Genomic DNA, 27,374 nt, shown 5'->3' with positions numbered 1-27,374 from the left:
GTCTTTTCTGTTTTTGTCTTGTATTATTATTATTATTATGTTATGCCCTGCCTTTTTATCTGACATGACGCAAGGCGGTGTACAGATAGAAACAAGAACCGCTAAAAATGTAGAAAAAACAGTCATTAAAATACGATTAAAATATTGATAGAATTTAAACAATATACATATCTAACATCTGTTTAAAAGATACCAATAATTACAAACATGGCTCTCCTTCCCCCTCTTGCCCTCATTTTATTCTCACAGCAACCCTGTGAGATATCATAGAACTTTAGAATGGCAGGGACCCCCAAGGATCACCTAGTCCAACTAAGGAAACAGCAAGTGGCTTAAGGTCACCCAGTGAGCAGCCTCATGGCTAAGTGAGTTTTGAAGCCTGGTCACCCCACCCCATTACTCTAAAACCACTGCAACACTGTCCCAGAGATCGACCAGCCCACCCCTGAAGTGTAGATCCGCAGATAGGAGGGGTGTCTCCATCTGGCCCCTCACACCCACCCTGTCCCTCCCCTCCACTGCGAACTGGTCTATAAAGCTGTTTATTATTATTGATAATGCTAACAACAACAACAAGAAGAAAAACAGGTGCCTTGGTAAGGTAAGATACCCACAAAGTTCCATTTACAACTATTCTGGATATCACTCTTATCAGCCCTGAGCCAACAGAACTGGAGCACATTCATTTACCCAAATTGAAAACCTTGACTGAAGAACTGGGTTTCAGTCTTTGCTGTTGGATCATTGGGTAGGAGGAGAGAAGGAAGGACTGAATAGAGGATGGAGCATGAGACTCTCAGTCTCAGGGGCGTGGGTTTGAGCCCAAGGTTGGCCAAAAGTTGATTGCATTGCTGGGGTTGATGACCTTTGTGGTCCTTTCCAATTCTATGATTCTATATAAGGTTTTCCCCCCTATGGATTGAGTAGAAATGAGAGGAAAGAGAGAAAGTCTGGATCCATCTTTCCACATGCTCATGAGCCTCCCTTTTCCCCAGACAGATTATTGGTGCCATTACTGAGTTTCTGACTGGGAATCTATATTAATTAATTAATCAATAAAATTTAAAATGTGCTTTGGCTTGGCTCCTGAAAGTTTAAAGACGGGGGTGGATGTGGATGAAAGTACTACAATATGAACTCTGAAATTAGGTTTCAGAATATGCCATCAGGGTCACCTCTAGTTATATACCGCCCAACAATAAAATGAATGGAATATTTGAACAAATGAATTTGGCAGTAAATAAATCAAATGTAATCTTTTAGGGTTCTGCTCTTGATGTTTCACAAAAAGGTGGACAATAGGTTAGTAAATTATTTGCATGTTTTATTGCAAGCGTCCAATGGGCCCCCTGTGGATGAAGTCCTCTTGTCGTAAATGGCAGCCAATGCCCTTTTGACCTTTTCAATGCATCATCTGAGGTGGTAATGGTCATCTGGCTATCATCGTTTGCTGTGACTCCATCTGGACAACCAGCTGGCTGCCAGACATATGGAAAAGACTGACGGTGGAAGCAGGCTCACAATGGCAGCCGAGCTATACTCAACAGATGCATTAGTTGTGTCCAGATAGGTTCGCAGAGGGCAGAAAGCTGGTTCTGTTTTCTTTGTTTCATGTTTGAATGGGGTGTTTGTTACATGGTAGATACAGGAAAACCTTTTCTTTTGCGTTAGATGTATCTAATATTCACAAAATAATCAGCTGTTTCCAATGGTTTATCAAGCTGAATATACTACCTCCAAGTATTATATTCCTAACGTAGAAGTCTGGTGCATTTGAGGGAAGAAGAAAAGGCAAAAAATGAAATTTACATATCAAATCCGAGAAGATCTTAAAGATATTGGTCAGACCTCTTAAAACTGAACACAGGCCCCATAACCTTCAGAAAAATGAAAATGAAAATTTAAAAAAACAAAAGCACAGTGTACAGTGTCCCTTTCAGACCAAAGAGAGGTTAAAGCAGAAGTTAAAGCTGTTGATGGCAATGAAGGACTAACAAGACTTTCAGGGAAGGTTGAACTCCTTTTCAAATTATTATGTATAATGTTCACTCAATTTCCTGATGTTACAGTTGCACCATGTCAATCTATTAAATGTTGACTGCAATACAGAGTTGAATACAAAAGGATGTTTGCAGTGCCAGATTTATGTATAGGCTGAAACCTAGGGCCTCTAAATCTAGGGGGCCTCACCAGCCTGCCCTCTCCCCAGCAGGCAGTCTCCCCTCTCCCAAAATTGCAAACTCAATACTTCATGTGAGGGCAGGACAACTTGGGCCTCTAAATCTAGGGGGCCTCACCAGCCTGCCCACTCCCCAGTGCTGCAGTCTCCCCTCTCCTCAGGAATTGCCCCAGGGAATGCAGCAGGAAATTCTGTTTGTGGTTATTAAGTTCTAACTCATTAATTTGGCTCAGTAAAGTATACCTTTCCTATTATGTCACTAACAGGTGCTGTTGGGAAGGTTAATAATATGCTGCAAGAATAAAGTTTATTTTTATATAGGTTAAATCTAAGAGTAGGGAGATTGGTTTTGTGGATGCAGTGCTGGCAGAGCATCTTTAAAAGGTAGAAATCTTTTAAAATGCAATGCTAGATTATAAATGCAATCTAAACAGACATTGTATAATTGGAAAGCGTGATAGGCTCAAATCCCTGGTGGTTTTGTTGTTATCCTGTGTGAAAATCATGAAGAGCTATTAGCAGGGGTAGGCAACCTAAGACCCGGGGGCCGGATGTGGCCCAATCACCTTCTCAATCCAGTCCACAGACGGTTCGGGAATCAGTATGTTATCCTTTTATTTAAAATGCATCTCTGGGTTATTTGTGTGGCCTGCCTGGTGTTTTTACATGAGTAGAATGTGTGCTTTTGTTTAAAATGCATCTCTGGGTTATTTGCGGGGCCTGCCTGGTGTTTTTACATGAGCAGAATGTGTGCTTTTGTTTAAAATGCATCTCTGGGTTATTTGTGGGGCATAGGAATTTGTTCATTACCCCCCCCCCATATATATATATATATATATATATATATATATATATATATATATGAGAGTCCGGCCCACCACATGGTCTGAGGGTTGCTGACCCCTGGCTATTAGGATCTGTGCCTTGGATCAACATTTTTGTGTGGTGCTAGCAACCACCAGATCTGTAACTTTTGCTATGCAGTCTGTAATCTTTAATTTGCTTATGTTTGCTTATGTGGGGGTAGATCCATTTTAATTCTACTGGAACTGAATTTTACCCAGCTGAGAAAGCAAAGAGAGGGTACATCTGTGTGCTTTCTCTTTATCTGGGGTGGGCAGGTAGGGGCAGAGAGGGGTTGACCTGCAAGAGGAAGGAAATACACAACCAGAAGGTGGAGTTCCAATGACACCTTCTCAAAAGTAAGTCCAGTGAAGTTTATTTCCGGGTAAATTGGTACAAGATTGCATCCTGAACAAGATATAAATTACAAGATTTTTTTCATAGTAACTACCAGAGTTGCCACTTGGGGTCCATGATTTGGGGGCACAGTGGCACGTCATACACATGATGCATGACACGTGCCTGTGATGACATATGTGCAATGCATCGTCTTGCCCAGCACCGCACAGCTGTATCGTGTTCAGCTTGGTGGTTCTACCTCCTCTGCCTTTTGTACTGCAGCAGCCAAGTACAAAAGCACTGTAGTTAAAAGAATCTGTCATAGGACATTGTTGTGAAACAATAATGAAAGTAAAAACCTGACAGCACAATCCTATTCATCTTTCACTGTGTGCAGTTGGACTTTTTCCTGAGTAAGAATGGATATGAGTGCAGCCTGAGTGTATGTATATGATGTGTGTGTATATAATATCCTGGCACTCAGATGTGCCTCAGTTATACTTCAGACTTACCAAGCAGGCTGGGACTTTATTTGACAGTGCTAGGCTGAGTATGTGATACTGCTCTAAATGTTTTTGTTTTCTTTTCATTTGAAAAGTGATGCCAAGCAACTTGCAAGAGCCACAGGGCCCAGCATTGTCCAGTCATGGCAGGTGCTGATTCCAGGTTTGATGTGCGCACATTTTACCATTGTAGTCTTTTAAAAATTGCTTTCTCCATAATCCATTATTTGATTAGCTGATATGGTAGCAACTTTATGCCAAAAAAGATATAATATGCACCAGTGAAAACGAGGCTAAAAAGAAGACACAAGTTTGAATATTTATGTATATATGCAGATTTAAAAATAATTATTAGAATTTAAAGGCATGTCAGCTCTCTTCCCATCTAATGATTCCTAAAATTCTTAAAATAATTTGCAGTCCACTCAAGATCAGCTAGATCTTTTCTTAGTCAATTAATTTATCTCCAGATTACTCCGATCCTGCTCTGAAATCAATTTTGCTACAATTAATACCTCCCATTCAATGCAATAATCACATCATTGCATCCCTAAATAAATTAAATTCAACATAAATAAGGACAATGTCATGATTGCCTTTGAGTGGGGTGGGGGAAGTGAAGGTTCTGTCTCTGAGACTGCTCTCTTTACCTTCCTTTAGAAAAACATAATTAAGCTAGAAAAGACAATGATCTGTTATTTGGCCATGCTAATTAAAATCTCAGCTGCCCCTGGGTAAGGGAAAACATGTGATTTCCATTTCCTTTCCAGAGACACTGTATGAAAAACCAAATGCCTCTCTCTATATAACTCACTAACTAAGAATATCAGAAGAGCCCTCCTGGATGAGACCATCTAGTTCAGCTTTCTGTTCTGTTCTCCTTTCACATGCCCATGAGAAGCTTACGAGCAGAACGCATGGACAATAGTGCTCTCCCGCTCATGATTCCCAGCATACTTCATCTGGTACTGGTGGTAATATATAGTCATCATGACTAGCAGCCATTGATAGCCATTGATTTTTTCTAATCCCGTTTTAAAGTTTTCAAGGTTTCAAGGCCACTGCTACATCTGTGCACAAAATGACTATTGGAACAAACAACTATGTTAATTTAAAACACTACATATGCATCCAACTCCACAGAGTTAGATCTTGAAGTTAAGATCCTTGAGAGAGAATTGAATGACGTGGCATCTTGCAAAACCAACCTTTTAACAACCTCCCAAAGCAAAGATACAGCGGGACAGTGATTTCCCAGGACAGAAAATAGGAGCAGTTTGAGCATATGCAGCTTGATCATTCGTATGTTTACTCAAAAGTAAGTCCTACTTTATCCAGTTTGTTTCCAAGTAAGTGCTTAGAGTTGCAGCAATGTGTTCTGACCCTAAACATATTTACTTGGAAGAGTGCTCCACCAAACAAAGCGGAGATTACTCCTTAGGCATAGTGTTTAGAATTGTAGCTTCCTTCATTCTGAAAGACAAGAAATAAATCACATTAAGGCAAGTAGTGTCTAAGATTCTTCTTCCTAGTCTGGTCAAAATATATAATAGAGTTATTCTTTGTACTTTTATCTCCTTCTCCAGCAAAAAGGATGCACTAAAATTAATAGCTTGAGACAACAACATTCCACCTTGTATTTTCTTTTCAGAACAATCTTCCAAATGTTTACAAATAGGTTGCAGTCTGGCATATTGGGGCAGCCACTACAGATTATTTCTAGAGCTGATACATTAGATTCATTGTGTTCTGTAAATGAATTGCTGAAGTGAAGCTAACATTGTGTAAGTCTAAATCAATTGCAAATTGAGCAGCTCCATAAGCAATTTGTAATCTCCATTTTAGTTCCTTGCACTGTGTGGCCTAGAGACAGACTGAGTTATGTATGACTAATATTTCTTTGGGGGGGGGGGAATACAAGAAGGGTTAAATAAAGTAAATACAAGTTTCTTGTCCAATATGTTGCTTCACTGAGATACAGGTACAGTTTATTACATACACTCTCTTTAAGCAAGATGGTATTCCTCCATTTCATATCAATTTCTCTTAAGACCAAAGTGTCACCAGTATCGGAGCAGACAAAATCAGGATTTGAAAAAGCACATATTTATCATCAGAAAAAGTGTGACAGGTGAGATTTTAAGAAAAGCAACTGATACATTCTCAGGGGATGCAGGGCTGATACAGCATCTTCTAGGAACTGGCTGTTAGTCTTAGGCACTGTATCATTCTGTATCTAGTACTGATGCATCCATAAATAATAGGTCATAATATTTAAACCCACACAACATCTTTTGTTTGTTTGTTTGTTTAGTACTAAAAACTAGCAAGTCTATTCCTTCCCATGCCATTTTATATCTATTCAGTCTTAGAAAAAAACAATCCTACTTTTCTGAACTTCAGTGCAGACCTCCCCCACTTCTAACAAAGCAGCAAATGACTTAATATTCACAAACACCATCCTGCATCCAGGCTATGTTCCTTGAAGCAAAGATATTTTGCCTTTTCCTTGTGTAGGGCAATGGTGGGAAACTTGTGAGTCTACAGATGTTTGAAGACTACAAGTCCCATGATCCCTGACCATGGACCATGGTGGCTTAGGTTAATGGAAGCTGGAGGCCAGGAACATCTGGCAAGCCAAAGGTTTCCCATCTTTAGTAGAATGATACACTATTGCATCACAGCTGTTGTATCAACATTATGCTGTGTATGCATTACTGTTTACGCTGTGTGTTCTCATTGCTCATTTTTAATTCCATTACCCAGGATCTAGAGCTATACTGTAGTTCAGGGTTTCTCATACTTGGATCTGTTTTTGGACTACAATTCCCATCATTCTTGACCACTGGTCCTGCTAGGTAGGGATGGTAGGAGTTGTAGTCCAAAAACAGCTGTAGACCCAAGTTTGGGAAACCCTACTGTAGATTCTGATTAAAAGCTGTTTGATAGAACCTGAGCATGGTATCCTTATTGAAGTCACATTGAATCCCAGTTGTGCACATATCAGAAGCCTTCCTTTCCTTCTGGACTTCCAGGGTTAGAGATGGGGCAGGGAAAAACCCAGGCAAGTCCATCAGGCAATGACATCACCACTTTTAGCTTATTCTCGCTTCTGTTTGGTTCATGACTTCCAGGCATGGGTCTGATAGGTCCCACCACTTTCCCTGGGACAACTCGCTGTTTACTGCTAAATCAGAGCAAACATCAAAAAGGATAAATTTCCCCATGGGGGTTCAATATGGAGGCTCACAACAAATGGTCAGACTATACTCAGAAATGGCATTACAAGTCTAAATAATCTGTGAAGGCATTTCATAGAATCATAGAATCATAGAGTTGGAAGAGACCACAAGGGCCATCGAGTCCAACCCCCTGCCAAGCAGGCAACACCATCAGAGCACTCCTGACATATGGTTGTCAAGCCTCTGCTTAAAGACCTCCAAAGTAGGAGACTCCACCACACTTCTTGGCAGCAAATTCCACTGTCGAACAGCTCTTACTGTCAGGAAGTTCTTCCTAATGTTTAGGTGGAATCTTCTTTCTTGTAGTTTGGATCCATTGCTCCGTGTCCGCTTCTCTGGAGCAGCAGAAAACAACCTTTCTCCCTCCTCTATGTGACATCCTTTTATATATTTGAACATGGCTATCATATCACCCCTTAACCTCCTCTTCTCCAGGCTAAACATGCCCAGCTCCCTTAGCCGTTCCTCATAAGGCATCGTTTCCAGGCCTTTGACCATTTTGGTTGCCCTCCTCTGGACACGTTCCAGTTTGTCAGTGTCCTTCTTGAATTGTGGTGCCCAGAACTGGACACAGTACTCCAGGTGTGGTCTGACCAGAGCAGAATACAGTGGCACTATTACTTCCCTTGATCTAGATGCTATACTCCTATTGATGCAGCCCAGAATTGCATTGGCTTTTTTAGCTGCCACATCACACTGTTGGCTCATGTCAAGTTTGTGGTCAACCAAGACTCCTAGATCCTTTTCACATGTACTGCTCTCAAGCCAGGTGTCACCCATCTTGTATTTGTGCCTCTCATTTTTTTTGCCCAAGTGCAATACTTTACATTTCTCCCTGTTAAAATTCATTTTGTTTGTTTTTGCCCAGTTCTCTAATCTGTCAAGGTCGTTTTGAAGTGTGATCCTGTCCTCTGGGGTGTTAGCCACCCCTCCCAGTTTGGTGTCATCTGCAAATTTGATCAGGATGCCCTTGAGTCCATCATCCAAGTCGTTGATAAAGATGTTAAATAAGACCGGGCCCAAGACAGAACCCTGTGGCACCCCACTAGTCACTCTTCTCCAGGATGAAGAGGAACCATTGATGAGCACCCTTTGGGTTCGGTCAGTCAGCCAGTTACAAATCCACTGAGTGGTAGCAGAGTCAAGACCGCATTTTACCAGCTTCTTTACAAGAATATCATGGGGCACCTTGTCAAATGCCTTACTGAAATCAAGGTAGGCTATATCCACTGAGTTCCCTTCATCTACCAGGCTTGTAATTCTGTCAAAAAATGAGATCAGGTTAGTCTGACATGACTTATTTTTCAGAAATCCATGCTGACTATTGGTGATCACAGCATTCCTTTCTAGGTGCTCACAGACTGTTTGCTTAATGATCTGCTCCAGAATCTTCCCTGCTATTGATGTCAGACTGACTGGGCGGTAATTATTTGGGTCCTCTCATTATGATATACTTTACAGAGTAGTATACTTTATACTTTCATTATGATATACTTTACAGAGTAGTTTCATCCTCTAGCCAAGAACTTTCTGCTACTTTCTGTCATTCCAGCACCTCACCATTTCCTCATCCAACCACTTCAAGGCACTTATTCAACCCAAGTTATTTGAATGCGTGCAGAGAGGCTGCCTTGCATCTTATGTGTTAGCTGTTTTTTACTCCAGCAGTCAGCTAGGCCCCTCCAAAACTAGTTCTTACTAGTTTTGTAGTCAGACCATATCCTTGTGTACATGAAGCTGGCTTCATTGATAATGGATTTCTACTTCACTAGGAAAAGAATGAATTCCAAACTCTTTAAAATTACATTTTTTAAAAAAATAGTTATTTTTGAAAATTTAATATTCTGTGGGAAAATTACACCAATAAGTCCAGCAGTGAAAAACACAAAATTTGCTCTTTTTTTTTACAAGTGGCATGTACAGATGTTACTTGGGAGTAATCTCCTGGGGAACAAAGAGCTCAGGCATTAAATGAAGTATCTCCCTAAACCCCCACGATCCATTCCAACAAATCCAGTATGGTGTAGTGGTTAGAGTGTTGGACTAGGAGTGAGACCACTCAAATCTCCACTCAGCCATAAAACTCTTCGTGGCTTCTGTCAAGTCATTATCTCTCAGCCTACCTGGAGCTCCTTGGAGAACAGTGGGGATACAAATGCTATAAGAAGATAAATAAATAAACAAAAAGGAATGATACCGTAGAGAGAACATTAGGTCCTCCTTTTGTCAAGGGGATGAAGCAAGGACATGTGCACATTGGAGAGCTTTGATGGACTGTATATTTCCTAGGTAAATAATGTCTGAAAGGCCCAAGGATTAATCTCCTTCATTACATACACTAAATGAAAATAATTCTTTGTCTTTCTCCTTTCTAAAGTACTGTATGCAATAAATTTTAAAGGCACATATTATGGTGAGATAGACACTTTAGTTGAGTCATTGTGAATAAATAGATAGGTTGAAATTTTACCTACTACAAAAACGGTTGCAGAATGGAGAAAATCAACACCATCCTACAAATACTGACTGTATGCTTACAGTATGACATTCATACTTTCCCCCTTTCTTTTTACCTTATAGTATATGTTGTACATTTTCCAGTATGTAAAATAACCAAGTATTAGAAATCACCCCAGAATTGGCCTTACTAAACATCTTCTAAGACAATAATGCCCACTTACACCACAAAGAACTCATAACCCACCGACTTTCAGCAGCCAGAAACATCATAACCAGACACTGGAGAGACTTGTCAGGACTAAGCATGGACCAATATTACCAAATAGTACAGTGGTGCCCCGCAAGACGAATGCCTCGCAAGACGGAAAACCCGCTAGACGAAAGGGTTTTCCGTTTTTGAGCTGCTTCGCAAGACGATTTTCCCTATGGGCTTGCTTTGCAAGACAAAAACGTCTTGCAAGTGTTCCGATTTTTTCCGCTCCCCCCCTTTTTCTAAGCCGCTAAGCCGCTAATAGCCTTTTAGCCGCTAATCCGCTGAGCCTTTAATAGCCGGTAAGCCTTTAATAGCCGCTAAACCGCTAATAGCGCTAACCCGCTAATCCGCTAATAGGGTTGCTTCGCAAGACGAAAAAACCGCTAGACGAAGAGACTTGCAGAACGGATTAATTTCGTCTTGCGAGGCACCACTGTATGGGAAACAGCCTTACTAGAAAAAATAACCAATAAACTGTAACTGACACGGGGACAATTAGAAGAAGACACCTTCACCCCAGTATGGCTCCCCTTTAGCACATACACAGCCCAACAAGACAATGACAAAAATCCACCAACAGCATACAAATCAATATGGCTAATCTGAACCAAAACACCAACCCACCCCATTCACACATGAAAACAAAGACCACCACAGCAAACCACAAATGAACAACCACACCCTAGGCCAACCCCAACCTCTCTCACCACCAAAGGAACACAAGTGAACAGCTGAGAACCTGCACAAGCAACGCTGACACCAAACCTTACATATATTAAATAAAACAGAAACATCGCCATCTGACCCCACCCATCTTTCCCCCTTTTCTTCCTAATGTCTCAACAAATGAAACTGATTTGTAAAAATGTTACTTGGAAAAAATACGAGAGAGAGGGAGACATTGCACATACTTTTGTAAATCAAGAAAATATTTAATAAAAATACATTTTTTAAAAAAAGTCATTCACACAGGGGGGTCTGTATTATTCACAAGGTATCATGCATCTTACCAGCTTGATTACAGATTGTCTGTATTGGGAACAGCAGCCCTTGGAGCCCTTTTCTTTGGCAGCATTTCTTGATTACTGAATTTCTCGTAAAGCTCATTTACTGAAATAATGAGAGACAATTTGCCCAGATCCACTTTGCCAGAATAATCTCCTTTACAAATTGCCACTCTAAAGTCATTCAGGCTCTAAAAACTTTATCGTGAAGAAGAAATGCAATATAAGGGCTTTTAAAATGTGATACATGATAATCTTCCAACAAGGATAGGGCAGTGTGTGAAATAGGCTTAGCTCCTGGAGCTCCCAGAGGGCACTGCCTGGGAAAACTGAGAATAAGGCTTTCTGAATGATGGTGTTTCTATTGTCAATTAAATGTGTTGGGAAGTCAATGTCGTTTATCCAATTCATAAGTGAACTAAACCCATACATCCTGTGCTCTTAACACCTAGCACTTTCAAGCCTTGCACTTGATGATGGTACCAGAACGACAGCATATTTGATAGGAGATCATTGGTGGGCAGCATCACCACTTGCTGTGTTAATTAATAACAGCAAGATTGCAACAGCAGAATTATAAGGCTGACGAGAACCAGAGCTTAATTGGATATGTATCTGCCAATTTCAACATTTATTGGTTGATCCTGCCCTTAAGGCACAAGCTGCTAGACCCCTTACTGAATTTGAAGGAATTTTATTACATCTGGGTCGTTGGGGCAGAAGACTGGTATCTGTTCTTTATAACGAATTTCTTGATATTTCTGTTGAAAATATATGACTCTAAGTGGAATGCAATGCAGGCATCTGAGCCCTATAAATCAACCTCAGCTTATGTAAAAAGTAAGGTTACCATATTTACTTGAGTCTAATGTGCCATCAAATTTAATGCACACCTCAGTTTTCAGAACCTTGAACCCAAAGGGTTCCTTTGGTGGCAAACATAAATGTGTCATCAAATCTAATGCACACCTTAATTTTCGCAACGTAATTCGGCAAAAGAAGGGGAGATTAGATTCAAGTAAATACGGTATATACCTTGCAAATTCTGTAAACTTTCCCTTATGATATCAGATACCCCACAGGATTGTTGGCATGGTTGCAGTAGCAGGGGACATTTTTCCACTCCCCCCCTATTTTCCATTATAGTGAGAATGCTATCCATCACCACAATTTTTGATTGATGCTGCTAGATGACAGATAGAAAGACAGACAGACAGACATAAAATGCCTAATTGAAGCCTCCCCACAGCTTTTCCTTTAGAACTTATGGGATGATCAAGCAGTAACTTTCTGATCTAAGGAACTTCCTACATGGATGCTGGCTGCAGTGAGAACGTCTTTGGCCTAGAAAGGGAAGGCACTACGGGACTTAAATCTCTCATTATAAAAGAAAATGTGGACTGTGGCTACTGCAGAGAAAAGAACTCACAGATTACATGTTTCTAAGGGTTAAAAAGACCCATACCATTTTTGTGCTGTTTGGTGGCATTTCATTTCTTACGTGTCAAATTTTGATAATCAAACTTTATTACTTCACCAAATCATGAAATTTGGCTTTCATAATGGGTTTTGCTGCTTTCGTTTTGGGCCTTTATTTATTTGGAAAATGCAAGCTCTGCACTGTTCTGTGTTTTGTAACTTCAATCATATTTTGGGGGGGGGGTATTTCTTATTTTACATCAATAAAGAAGAAAAAATAGTAAACAAACAAAAAGAAATAGACACACTTCAGAAGTGGATGATAATAGCAAAGTAGCCTGGGCACAGGGTGTATCATGTTTTGCCTGCCACTTTCTCACTGTAGTTTTCCATAGATTGGCCATGCTCACCAGGGCCAGCCCTTCCATTAGGTAAAATGAAGAGGCCGCCTCATGTGGCAAATTCTGTGAGGGTATAGGTAGCAGTGGTGAGATATCAGATGACAGGGCTGTAAGTGCCCTGTAGCCTACTCTGAACCCCGTAAACAAGCCTGCTGCAACAAGTGCGGTGGGTGGAATATGCTGCCCTGTTGCATGTGTTGAAGTGAGATTCAGCCACATTCTGTGCATGGAATGTGAGTGGGTAACATTTTGGCCCTCACCTCAGGCAGCAAAATGACTTGGGTCAGCTGTGTGTAGTGCCATTTATGAGAACAAATACCAGGCCAATGTTAGTGGGGCAGCTGTGACTAGCCCAGGAGCTGATGAGGGTGTTGTCGGGAAAGTCTGCATTGTTGGGGTCCTACCATTTGGCAGCCTTTCAGTATGCTGGGAACGATATTTATTCCACTTTAAAATTATCCCCATTCTCATCTTATATTTACTTTTCACCAAACTTGAGAGGAAGGGAGATCATGTCTGCTGGCAGGCCTCCATCCTTTGTGTATTCACCTGAAAATGAAATTGAGCTTTGTGCATATTATAACTGGGAACCCTGATTCCTCAATGATTCATGATCGTGCATACAGGTCAAGCACTGGGCCAGCAGATACAATCACTTTCATCCTCTGTGCCAGTGCTGGGGAACTGAATAAATTCAATGCCAGGAAAAGTAAACAATACTTAATTCCCATGACAAATGTTTTAAGTTAGATTTATTTTCAGTAGGACATTATTGTTTGCATGGCTTGCACTCCACATTTGCAGTCTAGTACAATTGGCCAGGTAAGTTACACATGACATGAACATGAGTCTACTATCCCACTACATGCATGTTATTTTTGTGATGGGGCATTTGCAAACTGGTCCTACGGCCATACAGCTTAGCTATTTGTTAATTAGTAACTAACTCTTGTTTTTTAAATGTTGGGCAGCCCAATCCAAAGTGTTTTTGAATCATTATTCCCAACCAGACTCAGAGATGAAAAGGTGATAATCTGTTGAAGTGGAAGATAAGCATTTCAAAGTACAAATTAATGCTACCACTTGAAGGACACTGTGAACCTATCTGCAGTCGTTTTCAGTCTCAAGAGGGCCTCTCAAAATCCTTGGCATTAAGATTCAGATATATGATAGATGCCAGCTGTTGATCTCTTTCCCAATTACACTGTAACGTGTGAAGTAAACAAACCTCACTAGAAGCCTTTAAATGTCATGTATTGCCTGCATGTCATCTCCTTGAACCTGGCAGCTTGCAAGCAACATCCTGCTCCTTTCATTCATCGCAAGCTCTTGCAAGAGGGCTTGCAAATACTTGAGAGTTCAAATCTACTTCCTTCATTCCCATCACGCTATCCATCTGGAATGGTCTGTGAACAAAAAAGACAGTATGTGACATGATCAAGAACTTCAGTTGCAAATTACGTTTCTCTCTCTCTCTCTCTCTCTCTCTCTCTCATTTTCTTTGTTTACAAAAGTACGTGCCTTGTCTCTTTTTTGAAGTTGTAAAGTCTTTTCTACAGATCAGTTACATTTGTTAGGAGACATTAATGCTGAGTACAGTATAAGGTCAGGAAGAAGAGGGGTGGGAGAGGAAGACTGTTGTGTTGTTGAAAAGTGGCAGATGGGGAAAAATACAACTCTGAAGGTTCCTCTGTTCACAGAAGGCAAACAAGCACTTAAATGTGCATGATGCTCTTGAAATACACTCTTGAAGATGGGCAGTCCATACAGTACCTGTATGGGATAAAACAGGGGAGTTGCAAAAATGTATTCTGCAGCAGAAAATGTGGTGGGCATCTTGGTTGTGCTTTACAAACCCAGACACATATCAGACAAGTTAGCCTTGCTTTAATCCCAGGTGGGGTATGGGCTGCTTCTACTCTGTGCTTTTTTCTGGGGGGACGCAGGGGTACGCATACCCCTAAACATTCTGTGAATCTATGTTTGGCCTCATTGAGGGACTGTATTTCAATATGAGTAGGATAATGAGAGTATAGTCATACCTAGTTTTGTGGCCGGGATCCGTTCTGAAAAGGACACAGGGCAAAGTGCTGCGTTTGTGCATGTGCGGGGAGCAGTTTGCGCTTCTGCACATGCACAAAGCGCGATTGGCAAACCCGGAAGTAACCCATTCCAGTACTTCCGTGTTTGCTGTGTACATTCGCCGGAATGGACGCTAGACAAGGCGGAGGTATTACTGTACCCCTAATTTTTTATTTTTTATTTAGAAAAAAGCACTGCTTCTACTACTGAAAGCAAGTCTGCAAAAAAAAGCTTTTCCGAACACCCATTTCAGAGATCCACCCTACCCCAGTGCTTTAAATCTGTTTTAAAATATTTCTCTCTCCCTTTCTCCTCCACAAAACAATCATTTCACTCACCTTCCTAGAGTTGCACAAAAGTGTGTTGTTGTTGCTGGTGATAGGTACTTCTTGCCTTTAAGGCCACCTGGGTTTCCATAGACAAAGATGGTATGAAAGATGGTTCCTCATTCTCCATTTACCTGTTCCTTCAGAGGGAGTGCAGCCTCATCTAAACAGGCAAAGTCCCGGAATCTTGGATCTGGGAACCATTCACCCACAGTGTCTCTGTTTTTGCAGTGTCACTGTTTTAGCAGCTTTAATCTTATGACCACCACTGCATCCAGACACTGGTTCAGAATTGGCACAAACTCTCCTGGCTCATCTTAAATGGATGTCAGATGGCAATGGTGGTTGCTCGTGAGTAACCAGTCAGGACTCCACCCTGTCTTTTACAGGTTTTATTTTGGTGCAAAACTATTTACAGTGCAGAACCACAAGTTCATGTCTGCCTCAGTCGCTAGCAGAATCCGGGAGTAGTAGTTTCTGGGTGCTCCCCCAACATAATAGCTTAGTCACCCCCAGCCTTTTCCTTCCTTCTTTGTGTTTTACCCCTATGTGCAGAGTGGGCGACAGAAGAGACGTGCTTCCCTCTTGGCCGATTTGGCCAGGAGCGGTGCTGAGGCTCCCAGCAGCATCCTCTGGTCCCTCCCCCTCTTCCCCACTGGAGGTGTGGCTTTCCCCAACCCCGGGAAGAGGAACTGCCTCGCAAGATTTTCGGAGGTTCCCTGTAACCCAACTGCCCCTCTTCTTCCCTTCCCTGTTCCGATGGCAGTCCCCTGACAATGGAGAAATAGGATCTCAAACCTCCTGATAACTGCCCCAAAGGCTTCATATAGATGTTAAAAAGCACTGGAGATAAAGAGCCTTGCAGTTCCCCACAGCTAAGTTGCCAGGGTGTAGACACATAGTCTCACAGAGCTATCTTCTGAGATCTGACGTACAAACAGGAGCCAAACCACCGTAGAGCAATGGCTTCAAACCCCAACTCATATAGATGATCCGGGAAAAGACCATGGTCAATGGCATCAAAAGTCACTAAGGGTTCCTGCTGGGAGGGTTGTACTCCCCCATCTGTACGCTAGAGAAACTCATCAGTCAAGGCTGATTCTAGGCCAAAACTAGGCCTTTCCAGTCTGTTCAAATAGTGGAAACTGGGGGGAAGTAGCAGTTTAGACTACATAATTAAAGCAACAAGAAACAAAAATATAACTTTTGCAGTGGGCTTTTATTAAGTCCCTTATATCCTGCAGATACACAGGATTCTTGCTATTAATTTGCTTAATTTGATTATATCAGTCTTTGATAGGATTTTAAAAACTATTCTAAGAATACACTGATGATACTCATTAAACCTAATGGAGTCTAACAATTTATCACACAAATTAAAATACCTTCTCATAACACCCCTCCGCTTACCCTGTTTGTGTCAGAAGAAGATTGTCGAAATAAATCAAGGACGGGTTTCCGATATCCGAAGTACTTTGCAAAGTAGTGCCTCAGGGGAACTTCTCACATGATCTTTTGTACTTGGGAACAGATATAATCAGAGTACAAAATACAAGCACACAGTGTTATTTGTGAAGGGTACATGTTTTGTGTAAATTGACACTTTCCTTCAAAATCCATGAAGCAAGCCACTTGGGGGAAAACTACACCTCCATGTATTTTTAAAGGAGAAAGTGGTAGGTTGCAGTTCACAATTTTCATGGTACACATACATTAAAATAAAAATAAAAATCTGTACTTAAGTACAAAATATAGCAGAAATAGGAGCTACCTAATCTACATACCTGTTGTAGCAAAATATTTATTTATTTGATATCATTTCTATTCTCATGTGTGTTCACACACACACACACACACACACACACACACCTGGGGTGTATGGGGTTTTAGGGGAAGAGTAGTACCTGTGAGGGGCGATACGTTGTGCTTCTTCTGGGGTAGTTTGTCCATCTTTTGATCTCCACCCTATACACAGCTCCCACCTGTGGGTCCAAGAAGCTGTCAGCATGTGTCAGCAGCCACACTCCAGGAACGGTTTCAACTGGCCAGCTACATCCAGGTGAGCATAGCCAATGGATCTCAAACCCTCAGTGAGTCAGGGATTTCCCCTGCATGCGAAGACAGGCTCTGGTGGACTGAGCGGACAACACCAATAGCGGTTTCAGCAGTCGAGAAGGTGGATTCTGCATATGCTGTAGAGGGAAGTGAGGGAAATATGGGGCTTGTCAGCCTGGGAAGGTAGCCTATCTAGGAGAAGGAAAGCTGTCATCCTAAACCTCTGCTGCCTTGCATAATACCTTCAAGTGAAAAGGCTAAGGAGTAAACCCTACACAAATCCAGAGTGGAGTCTGTAAGGCGGTTTGATAGTGCCTTGTACATCTCCTTCTAGCAACTCCTGCTGCCAAGCTGGAGCCAAATGTATTGCTCTGCTTTCCTTTGAACCACATCAGCAAGGTCGAAAGAGAGATCCTATTGTCTGGGCAGCCAAAGATCTCCATACACACTACCCAGGCTTGTACCCTGGAAAGCCCACTTCACCCATTGAGGCACATTCCATTGTCTTGTGAGACTGGTGGATGCTAACAATACAACTAAAACCAGTTCCTAATTCAAACTCCACTGCACTCCTGATTCTTCCTTTGCAGCTATGGCTTTAGGCTTCCTGCATCTGATTTTATAAGATATCAGGTGATAGGGAAGTAGATGTGGTCTTGCTGCTGTAAACAACTTGGGACCAGCTTACTTAAGATACTGCTTCACTCCATATATTCCTGCCTAGCAACTGCACTGGGCAGACTGAAAGGAGCCAGTGCCTCAGGGGTGTGCTTATTTTGTTATAGAAACTGGGCTTTTAGTGTTGCTACTCCAGCCCAACTGCAATTAGGCATGCCTCAGCACCTTGATATTTGGGTAGCTATGGAAGACCTTTTAAAGAAGGTTTTTAATAATTTTAAAGGAAAATTATTGCACAACTGTAGAAATGGTTGTGTTGCTAATTGTTTACTGAGTCAATAATCTCTTGTATTTCATCTTACTGTACACCACTTTGGTACCTTTTAGTTGTGAAGCAGTTTATAAATTTGCAAATAATTAAAAATGAACTCTTAAGGGCTTATTCCTCTTTGCCATAACGTAGAGAAAGTATAGGCAAATGTGCCACAGAATACAAGCCACTGCTGTTACATTGTGCATCAAAGCTCTTAAAGTTACAGGTACTGTTTTTCCCTGGCCTGGAGTTAGGAAACCTAATTGCATTGACTGCTAGCTTGTGATCCAGCAAGATGGATGCAGAACACCAGCCAGGAATTGGCCTACTAGGGACTCAATAACCTAGCTGGGCTTGCAAATACAAAGGTGTCATAAAGCATCTGAAAGTCCTTCAAATACATAATTTGTGTGCTGCATTCAACTTTAAGGCTCTGGAAGGCCTGCCAAAAATGCGCAAAACAGAAAATAGGCGGGGTATGTAAATAACTTGGGAGAGTTTATCTTTATGTCAGCCTAAATTCATTTTGCCAATGTAATCCTGAAGGTCTGGTGTGCGTCTGCCACATTTTCTAATGGTATGACTGATACACAGCATTGTGGTTGTGGGAATGGCTGTTTGTGCTGCACACAGCGCCTCAGTCGAAAAGCTGACCCAAGCCACTCTTTGCTCCAACACAGCTAGACACAGAGGATCAGGTGTGAAAATTAGGTCTGCTCTGATATGATGGAAAGAAACGTAAATGATCTTTTAATTTAGCAGTATTCTATGAAATTTACTACCCTTAATTGTGCCGTTAAAAGGTTACAGGTCCAAAAGATGAGCATTATTATAGTAGGTGAACATATGTTTGTGTATGTTGTTATGATGTCTGCTCTGAATCCTAAATTCATTATTTGCCCCAAGCGGCACTTCTCCATCTGTTCCACCGTATATTTTAATGAATCTTTCACATTTCATGGCACTTTGAAGGATATTTAAGCAAGCAGCTACACTGGAAAAAAGTCTATAAAGGGTAAAGGGCAAGAAGGTGCTCTGAAATGGTACAATAAAGGTGATGAGGCATGCTTTTAAAGTCCAAGGCAGATGATTACCATGAAACATGAAAATGATACTGGAGTCTTTTGGCTTAAGGCCTCATTGCCAGTCCAAGTTACTGTTCCTATAGCTTTCCCTCTCTCATCAGTAGGTTTGCTTCAGTAGAGAATTCAGGAGATAAAGTTGCAATTTTATCTACTAGTACTTGACCAGGCTTATCTAATGTTAGTGATGTATGTATGTATGTGTATAAGATGCTTAATAGTAACATTGAATATGTATGGTAGTTTAATGTAATAATGTAAATGTAGTAGTGCAGCATTTTGACTGGCTCCCTAGAAATCTAGTAAACTATGCTTTCCAAATACTAAAACATGCTCATGAGAGAGCCAGTGCAGTGAGGAGTTAAGAGGCAGGGTAGCCAACTTAGGGCCCTCTGGATGTTGTAAACTACAATTCCCATTATCCCTTGCCATTGTGCGTGCTGGCTGGGGCTGATGGGAGCTGTAGTCCAAAATATCTCAAGAGCACCACATTGGCTACCCCTGAGCTAGAGTATTAGGGTATCATGAAGATTCAGTTTCAGCTACTCAGACATGACCAGACTCTAGCTGCTAGAGTCATAACTGAAACGTCACCAAAATCTGAAGGATTTTAGGGAAGTCAAAAAGTTTAACCAGCAGACTTTATAGGTGAAGTTGAAGAGCTATCTTGGGTCAGTTATTATGTAATAAGATGGGATGACCCTAGGCAACTTGACATACAAGTGTGATCACCAGGGCAACCCTACCTGCATGTACTCAGAAGTAAGTCAGACTGACTTCCGGTCTACTACGGAGGACAATAGCGGTGCGCTAAGTGTCGTCCTCAACACAGAGCTGGCAGAGAGGCTTCGAGGGTTGCGCTAGAGCTCAGCGCACCCCCCCCCAACAAAACCCACAGAGGAGTGGGGACCTGAGGATTCCAGCGGAGCGGAAAAACTCACACACACACCCCCGAACGTTTCCAGGCTGCCGCCGTGCGTGCAGGAGGAAGGGGAAGAGGCTTGAGTTCACTCTCGGCACCAATCCAGCCTGCTGCCGAAGCTACGATCCGTCACCAGAAGCAGTAGATCTTCCAATTAGAGGTTAATGTCAAATAAAACATTTAAAATTAAAATTAGAAGCTAAAAAGTTAATTTGGCAAAACGGAAGCAAAACAGGAAGTCAGCTTCCGATTTCTGCGGGCGAGCTCTGCAAAGGAACTTTTTTATGAATGGGACACAGAGACTGCCTACAGCAATGGAGAATTGAAACATTTAACTTTGACTGAGTGGATGGTTACATTCTAACAGATATATATATTAACTGTATCTTAAAGACTGTATTCTTAAAGACACAAATTTGAAGTGGAACTGGCCTAACCTTTTTTTTTCTGTTTTCTGGATTTATAAATTACCTTTTTATTTTTTACTTTTTGTCCTTTTAATTGTATATTTTATGTTTCCTGATTTATTGGATGTTTTTATTTTTTTCTGCCTTCCTTTTTGTTATATGACTGTATGATTCGTTGCTGTTGGGAGGGAGAAGGCAGACTTTATGTGCCTATGTTTCTCTTTAAGTTATGCCCACTGATCCAACTGCAGTAGCATCCCAATTCCAGTTCACAGATATTTGTGTACCTGCAAAATATCACCTACTGGCTGTAGCCATTCATTTATATTGTAAATCCTATGCGTGCCTACTCAGCAGTAAGAGACATTGAGTTCAGTGGGGTTTATTCCCAGGTCGGTGGGTTAAGGGTTGCAGCCATAGTCATGTTTTTTAAATGTTTGTTAGGGCACAGATCTTCAGGGTTATCTCTGCAATCATGAATGCTATTCACTTAATGTTTTTATAACAAAGCTGAAATGCCATCAGTGCCTAAAAAAATATTCTAGGAAAACTTCCAGAAGAGTAGCAGTGCTAATCTAAATTTTCCTCCAAATATAATTAGTGTTAATCTGCGCTGCAGCAAAACAACAGAGTCCTGTGGCACTTTACTTAAAATACTAACAAATTGCTTTTGCTGGCTAGAGCCACTTTGACAGATGCATCTAGTTTATATAGAGCAAACTTCCCCAACTTGGTGATCTTCAGATGCTGTTGGACTCCAACTCCCATCAACCACAACAAGCATGCCCAAAGCTCAGGGATGAGGGGAAATGATATCCAGAAGGATCTGGAGGGCAACTGCTGGAGGAAGATTGATGTAGACACTGCAACATTAATAAATTAATTGAAGGAAGGATATTTACCGTAATTGCAAATTTATTTCATTGACTACAATATTTAATTTGTAGAATATGTGTTCAGGAGGATGAAAGGGAATAGTAGAACTCAAGGGGAATAGAAATGTTCAAATGTTAGAGTGTCTTGTACAGTACTTTTAAAGAGTAATACTTCTATAATCTACTCTTCGTAAAGCAAATTTTCAACAGACGAAGTGTTGTTGTTTTTTGGAACATTTAAGCTTAAGCCACAGTAAGTCTATTAATTTTCTAAGGTTCACCAGAATCTGTATTGCTTTTTCCTCCCTATATCAGGCTAATATGGCTACCGGTCTGAAATTAATTAAAGTATTTTTATTTGAAATCTTTTATTATATTTAAAATTAATGAAAATGAAATAAGCTTCCTGAGCCCATTGAATAAGAGTGTAATATGCATTCAAATAAACAAACACATCTGTTAGGTTAGATCTTGATTAGGCAAACTTGGATCCCAATGAAATTAGTGGGCCAAGTTAACTAACTTAGTTTTGATCTAGCCCATTGTCTTTTTCTTGCCATGGAGACTGTTGTGCATCAACAAGAAGTATATCATAAAACAGTTGGCTATTTTAGAGAATGCTTATGTAGTCTGAGCTGGGCATAGCTTTTGCATTATTAAATGGATCCTAAACTTTTGACTTCTCACTAGCTGAAGTGGATAGCTGCAATGTTCCAGTTCATATACAGTGGTACCTCAGGTTACAGACATGTTAGGTTACAGACTCTGCTAACCCAGAAATAGTACCTTGGGTTAAGAAATTTGCTTCAGGATGAGAACAGAAATTGTGCAGCGGCAGCGTGGTGACAGCGGGAGGCCCCATTAGCTAAAGTGGTGCTTCAGATTAAGAACAGTTTCAGGTTAAGAATGGACCTCAGGAATGAATTAAGTTCTTAACCCGAGGTACCACTGTATCTTTCCATGTTCGGAAACTCCCTTCCATGTTATTATCTTTCTCTTTAAGGGATTGACTTCAGTCTCTTGAGAAAGCTATGGTCACCCTTGAAAACTTGGAGCTTCTAAGCAGTTAATATGCATTTTCTCTTAGATTTCCCTGAGCCTCAGCTGGTGTGTAGGGTATGGGAGAAATAAAATTGCCACCTTGTTGTAATCTGAAGCTAAGCTTTTAGCTATAGTTTGGTGCAAACTGGATAGCTTGAATTGCTTCTGAGTGGCATGCAGTAATCAATATATCTATATCTATCTACATATCTATCTATCTATCTATCTATGGCAAATGCAGCATGGATTGAGGGCATTGTATATTAGAGTTTTCTAACTACTTCTACACATATATAGATTGAGATTGTCACCTTAAGTACATGCATACCAGTTTAATTGCAGTGTTTCAGGATATTTCAAGAGGAGAAAATAATTAATTGTGAAGACACTTAAAAATTTTCTTATACAGGAGTCATGAGAGCACAGACTCTTAAATGTGCTTAATTATATACCATCTGTGAGTGATAGTATTGGCCTCTGTGTGCAGGAAGAACCAGCAGCACACATATAAGATGGAGTACACTTGGATTGTAAAGATGTAAAAAGGATCTAGGGGTCTTAGTAGACCTCAAGCTTACCATGAGTCAACAGCGTGATGCAGCAGCAAAAAATAAAATAAAAAATGAATGCTGTTCTAGACTGCATCAACAGAAATATAGTGTCTAGATCAAGGGAAGTAATTGTACCACTCCATTCTCCCTTGGTCAGACCATACCTGATATACTGTGTCCAGTTCTGGGCAGCACAGTTTAAGAAGGATACTGACAAGCTGGAACTTGTGTAGAGGAGGGTGACCAAGATGATCAAGGGTCCGGAAAACAAGCTGTATGAGGAGCAGATGAGGGAATCGGGTATGTTTAGCATGGAAAAGAGGTGACTGAGAGGAGATTTGATAGCCATCTTCAAATATCTAAAGGGCTGTAACATGGACGATGGAGCAAGCTGGTTTTCTCCTGCAGAGGCTAAGACTTGAACCAATGGATTCAAGTTACAGGAAAAAACTTTCTGATGGTAAAAGCTGTATGACAGTGGAACCTATTCCCACAAGAGGCAGTGGACTCTTCTAAAAATGATGGTGATTGGAGGTTTTCAAGCAGAGGTTGGATGGCCATCTGTCATGTATGATCTAGTTGACATTCCTGCATTTCAGGGGGTTGGACTAGATGACCCCTTTACAACTCTGCAATTCTATGCTTCTGTTAACACCCATTGATGTTCATAAGGTTTTATTTTGTTTGTAGGGCTTGCTATCTATGTAGGTAGTTCCCCCCCCCCTAATCCCCTGAGGATGAAAGCAAAAAGATTCTCAGGTCATTAATGTGGAGAATGATCTCAAACACAATAGATTTTCCTCATGACAAATCACACACAATCTCCATAGCAACCCTTCCATCATTATGCATAAGATTTCAATATAGTTACAAAAATAAGCTTGGTGGGAGTGGAAAAGAATTGCCATATATAGGGTGAGACTTGTGGGTGGAAAATCATGCACAGATAGATTGAAAAGCAACTGTTCTTTTTTTTTAAAAAAAAATGAACAAAAGAGGAGGGGAAAGTGATTGGATGCTTTGTGTTTTGGAAAGTGGTGATTAAGTCAGTACATTATCTTGAAATGAAAGGCTCTCGTCTGAAATATAGTGAAATATAGTGGTCTCTCTGCCACACTAAAAAGAACAATTTGACCATCATTCTTTTTCTCCAACCCACTTTCACAATATTAGAAGGAGCTTTGTATAAATCAAGATGTTTCTGATCAGCTGTTGAATAAAAATTATGACGAATCCTAACTATTTTTCCAACCAGGACTGAGATCTACTGAATTCACTTCCCTCTGCAGCTAGGGACGAGGAAGAAATTTGGTTCAGTTCACATTTTAATGTGCACCTACATATTTTACACACCCTGAAACAATACATAGCTTTCCTTTGAAATGTCCACCTTTCTGAGTTCTGTATGTAGTTCTCTGATTAAGAAATATGTACAAGAATGCATAAATTAGTGTGCATAAAGATACACTCATTTGTGAAAATTATATGTATAATGCAATGTATTACAGAAAATGTGTGCATAATATATATTGCAGTATAATGTGTATATTAAGAGAAATAGGCACTAAAATGAATTTTAAATAATTGTTCTACTCCACACTGGAGTAGAGTGGGTAATAATAATAATAATAATAATAATAATAATAATAATAATAATAAAAGGTTAGCCGACTTCAGGGTTTGGAGGAGGGGATCTGATGACTACTGGAGTTGGTGGGTCTGCAACATTTAAACTCCCCTCTCTTCATAGACCATGGCTTCCACATAACTAGGATTTCATGTGAGCAAAGCAATATGGAACATCCTGTTGAACTCTATTAACATTTCATCCCACTAGATGTTCTGTCAGTTAATGTAAAACATAATAAGATGATTTGTCAGTAGATGTATGCAGAACTTTTTATTTGACTCTCACTGCATTTTATTTGCATATAAAGTGGCACATTTACCCTCAACAATAACTAGGCCTGAAGGAGTGATATTTAATAGGAGAATATAATTATTCTGCTCAGGTCATAAACATTTTCTTTAGGGCAATGGGCAACCGTTTAAGGACAAGACCCATAATCATTCATGTAAATGATTTTAATATTACAAAATGGAGCTAGTAAAGATTTAAGGTACAAAGAGAGAGGGAGGGAGGGAGGGGAACACTACAATTCAGTTTTAATGAAACATCTCTTTCTTATCAACTGCCTTAGCGGCTGAATTCATAAAGGTCAACAAGCTCTCTACCTTAAACGTATTACTATCATTTAAGCTCAAATTGTGTGATGCGACTTTTGAGTCTTTTATATATATATGTCTGAGGTATCCAATACATATAATTAATGCATCATGCAAGAATATATATATATCATGATTCTACTAAATAGAAAAGCTTGTGGGAACAGCCTTAACAAACTTGGCATGACTATACAAGCATCCTCCCCTGCCTGTTATTCTGTTATAACATGGCATGATTGTATGTAATAGCTTTATTATAAGGATCCTGCAGGGGTACGCATACTCCTAAACATTTTGTGAATCTAGGTTTGGCGTCTTTGAGGGGCAGTATTTCAGTATGAGTAGGAAAATGAGAGTACCCCTAAACATTTTTTCAAGGAAAAAAGCACTGGGTTTGGATCCTAAGATGTGTTAGCTTAAGGAAATTCATGGAATAGAAGTTGTCCATCCTCTCCTCTCCCTGCAGCCCCCCATGCCCCCTAAAAACAGCTATAAACGCTGAACTCCCTAGGGAAAGGATCAGATAGATATAAACAGATTATTAATGTACTCCTATGGGGCTTTGATCAGTTTCGTTAAATATTTCAAAAACAGTTCTCCCATCCCTTGCAATGAAGAATTTAAACACGTGTCAGCACACACACAAAGGTAGATGAATGAATGCATACATACAGATGGAATATTTACTAGTCACAATTATTTCAGTTCAGCAAACTGCATAGCCTGTATTGTGGGGTTTTGTTTAAAAAGAAATATAGCACTTGCTCAGATTTGTTTAATTGGTGACAGTGTCACTTTGACCTTTACTTGACCTTAAAATTCCATTTTCCTGTAGAAACCAGGGGACCAAGCATCTCTGAGATACTTGCATTCAAATCCCATTAAATTCAAGAAGAGCTGTGCACAAGTATGCAAAGGCACAGTTTGGCCCTAGGTAATGGTTAGTTCTGTAAATGTCATATTAAGGGAATATAGAAACACAAATATAATGATTTCTCCCATTATATTCATAGACTTTATTATTTCCATGTTCTACGTGACTTTTGATATAGAAATGAAGTTTGCCAATGTAAGAATAAAATATTAAGTGCATGAGCTTTCGCTGAAGCAACTGATCTGCTAATTATCATGGTTCATTTTTGGGATAAGGTAGAGTTGGGGGAAAATAACACTATAAAATTTATTCATAACATATCATGCAATTTCTCTGTATGATCAGTTGCCTCTTTCTCTCTCACACACAAATATCTATCTTGAAATGATTTATTTATTTAGAAGATTTCTAAATTGTTCTTCATTTAAAAAAGAAATCCCAGAGTGAACTACAAAATAATAAACATAATAATATGTAACTTATATAGAACTTTAAAAACTTGGTCACTGCACCAGACCATGGTGGGCATTGGGAGACCTGTGCATGCCTCCTATATCCCTACCCTCTTGCCCCCGTCCTGGAACTCAATATAGTGTTCCTTAACCAAACAGAGGTCATGAACCTGTGCCTTTGCATGGACTAGAAGGGAAAGAGGGGGAAACAAGGTGCACGGCAATCTCTGCACACGTGCCTGCAGAATACAAACTATTCTGAAATTTTCAAGGTTTGTTTTGTTTACAGTGATACTGAAGAGCACAAAGTACAGAAATTCCCGCAGTCTTATTTCAGCTATCCAGATCCAACAAGATTTATTACCGAAAGAACAGTGTCCAATAGTGTGAGGACAACCGTTTATGTTATCAATGTGGCTAAAGGATATGAAAGTGGAGATTTTTGAAATCCCTGTTGCTTTTAATGAATTTTGGGCCAATGAAACTTGCGCTTCTCTGTTAAGTAACAATCATTTTTCTCTCATACTGTGACACTTCACTGAGCTGTCTCTTTCATCCCTATTTTTTGCTATTGGCAGCAGAATGCTTGCCAATTGCATCATGAGACAATCTAAGAACATTAGAAGAAACCTGCTGGATCAGCCCTGCATCCTGTTCTCACAGTGGCCAACCAGATGCCTATGAGAAACTAGATATAAAGGGCATGGTGACACATTCCAGAGATCATAAACAATCCATGTGTGCAGATGACATTGCTATTTCTGTGGCCAATCCATGTCAGCTTACTTGTCAGTATCCTCATGTTGGAGGAGTTTTTCTTAGTCTCTGAAAATCAAGCCAAGTACAATAAACCAAATGTAAACATACCTACGGAAGCAATAACTGGTTCAGGCTGTTGACCCATTCC

General features: G+C 40.4%; 1 protein-coding gene and 1 long non-coding RNA gene across 4 annotated transcripts in view; one reads left to right on the top strand and one right to left on the bottom strand.

The window, feature by feature from the left end:
- NCKAP5 (NCK associated protein 5) overlaps positions 1-27,374 on the top strand; it is a 548,005-nt gene that overhangs the window by 113,102 nt on the left and 407,529 nt on the right. The gene's annotated exons all lie outside the window — the stretch shown is intronic.
- Positions 12,485-27,374, bottom strand: part of LOC308590341 — a 62,894-nt gene continuing 48,004 nt past the window's right edge. Inside the window, exon 3 of the long non-coding RNA XR_014009753.1 lies at positions 12,485-17,243. This is a non-coding gene — a long non-coding RNA (uncharacterized lncRNA). The remainder of the gene's footprint in view (positions 17,244-27,374) is intronic.

This window comes from Podarcis bocagei, assembly GCF_964188305.1.
Source record: "Podarcis bocagei genome assembly, chromosome: 1".
In the NCBI taxonomy this organism is placed as follows: domain Eukaryota; kingdom Metazoa; phylum Chordata; class Lepidosauria; order Squamata; family Lacertidae; genus Podarcis; species Podarcis bocagei.
Note: the sequence above shows the minus strand (reverse complement) of the source record. Positions and strands in the feature narration are given on the sequence as shown.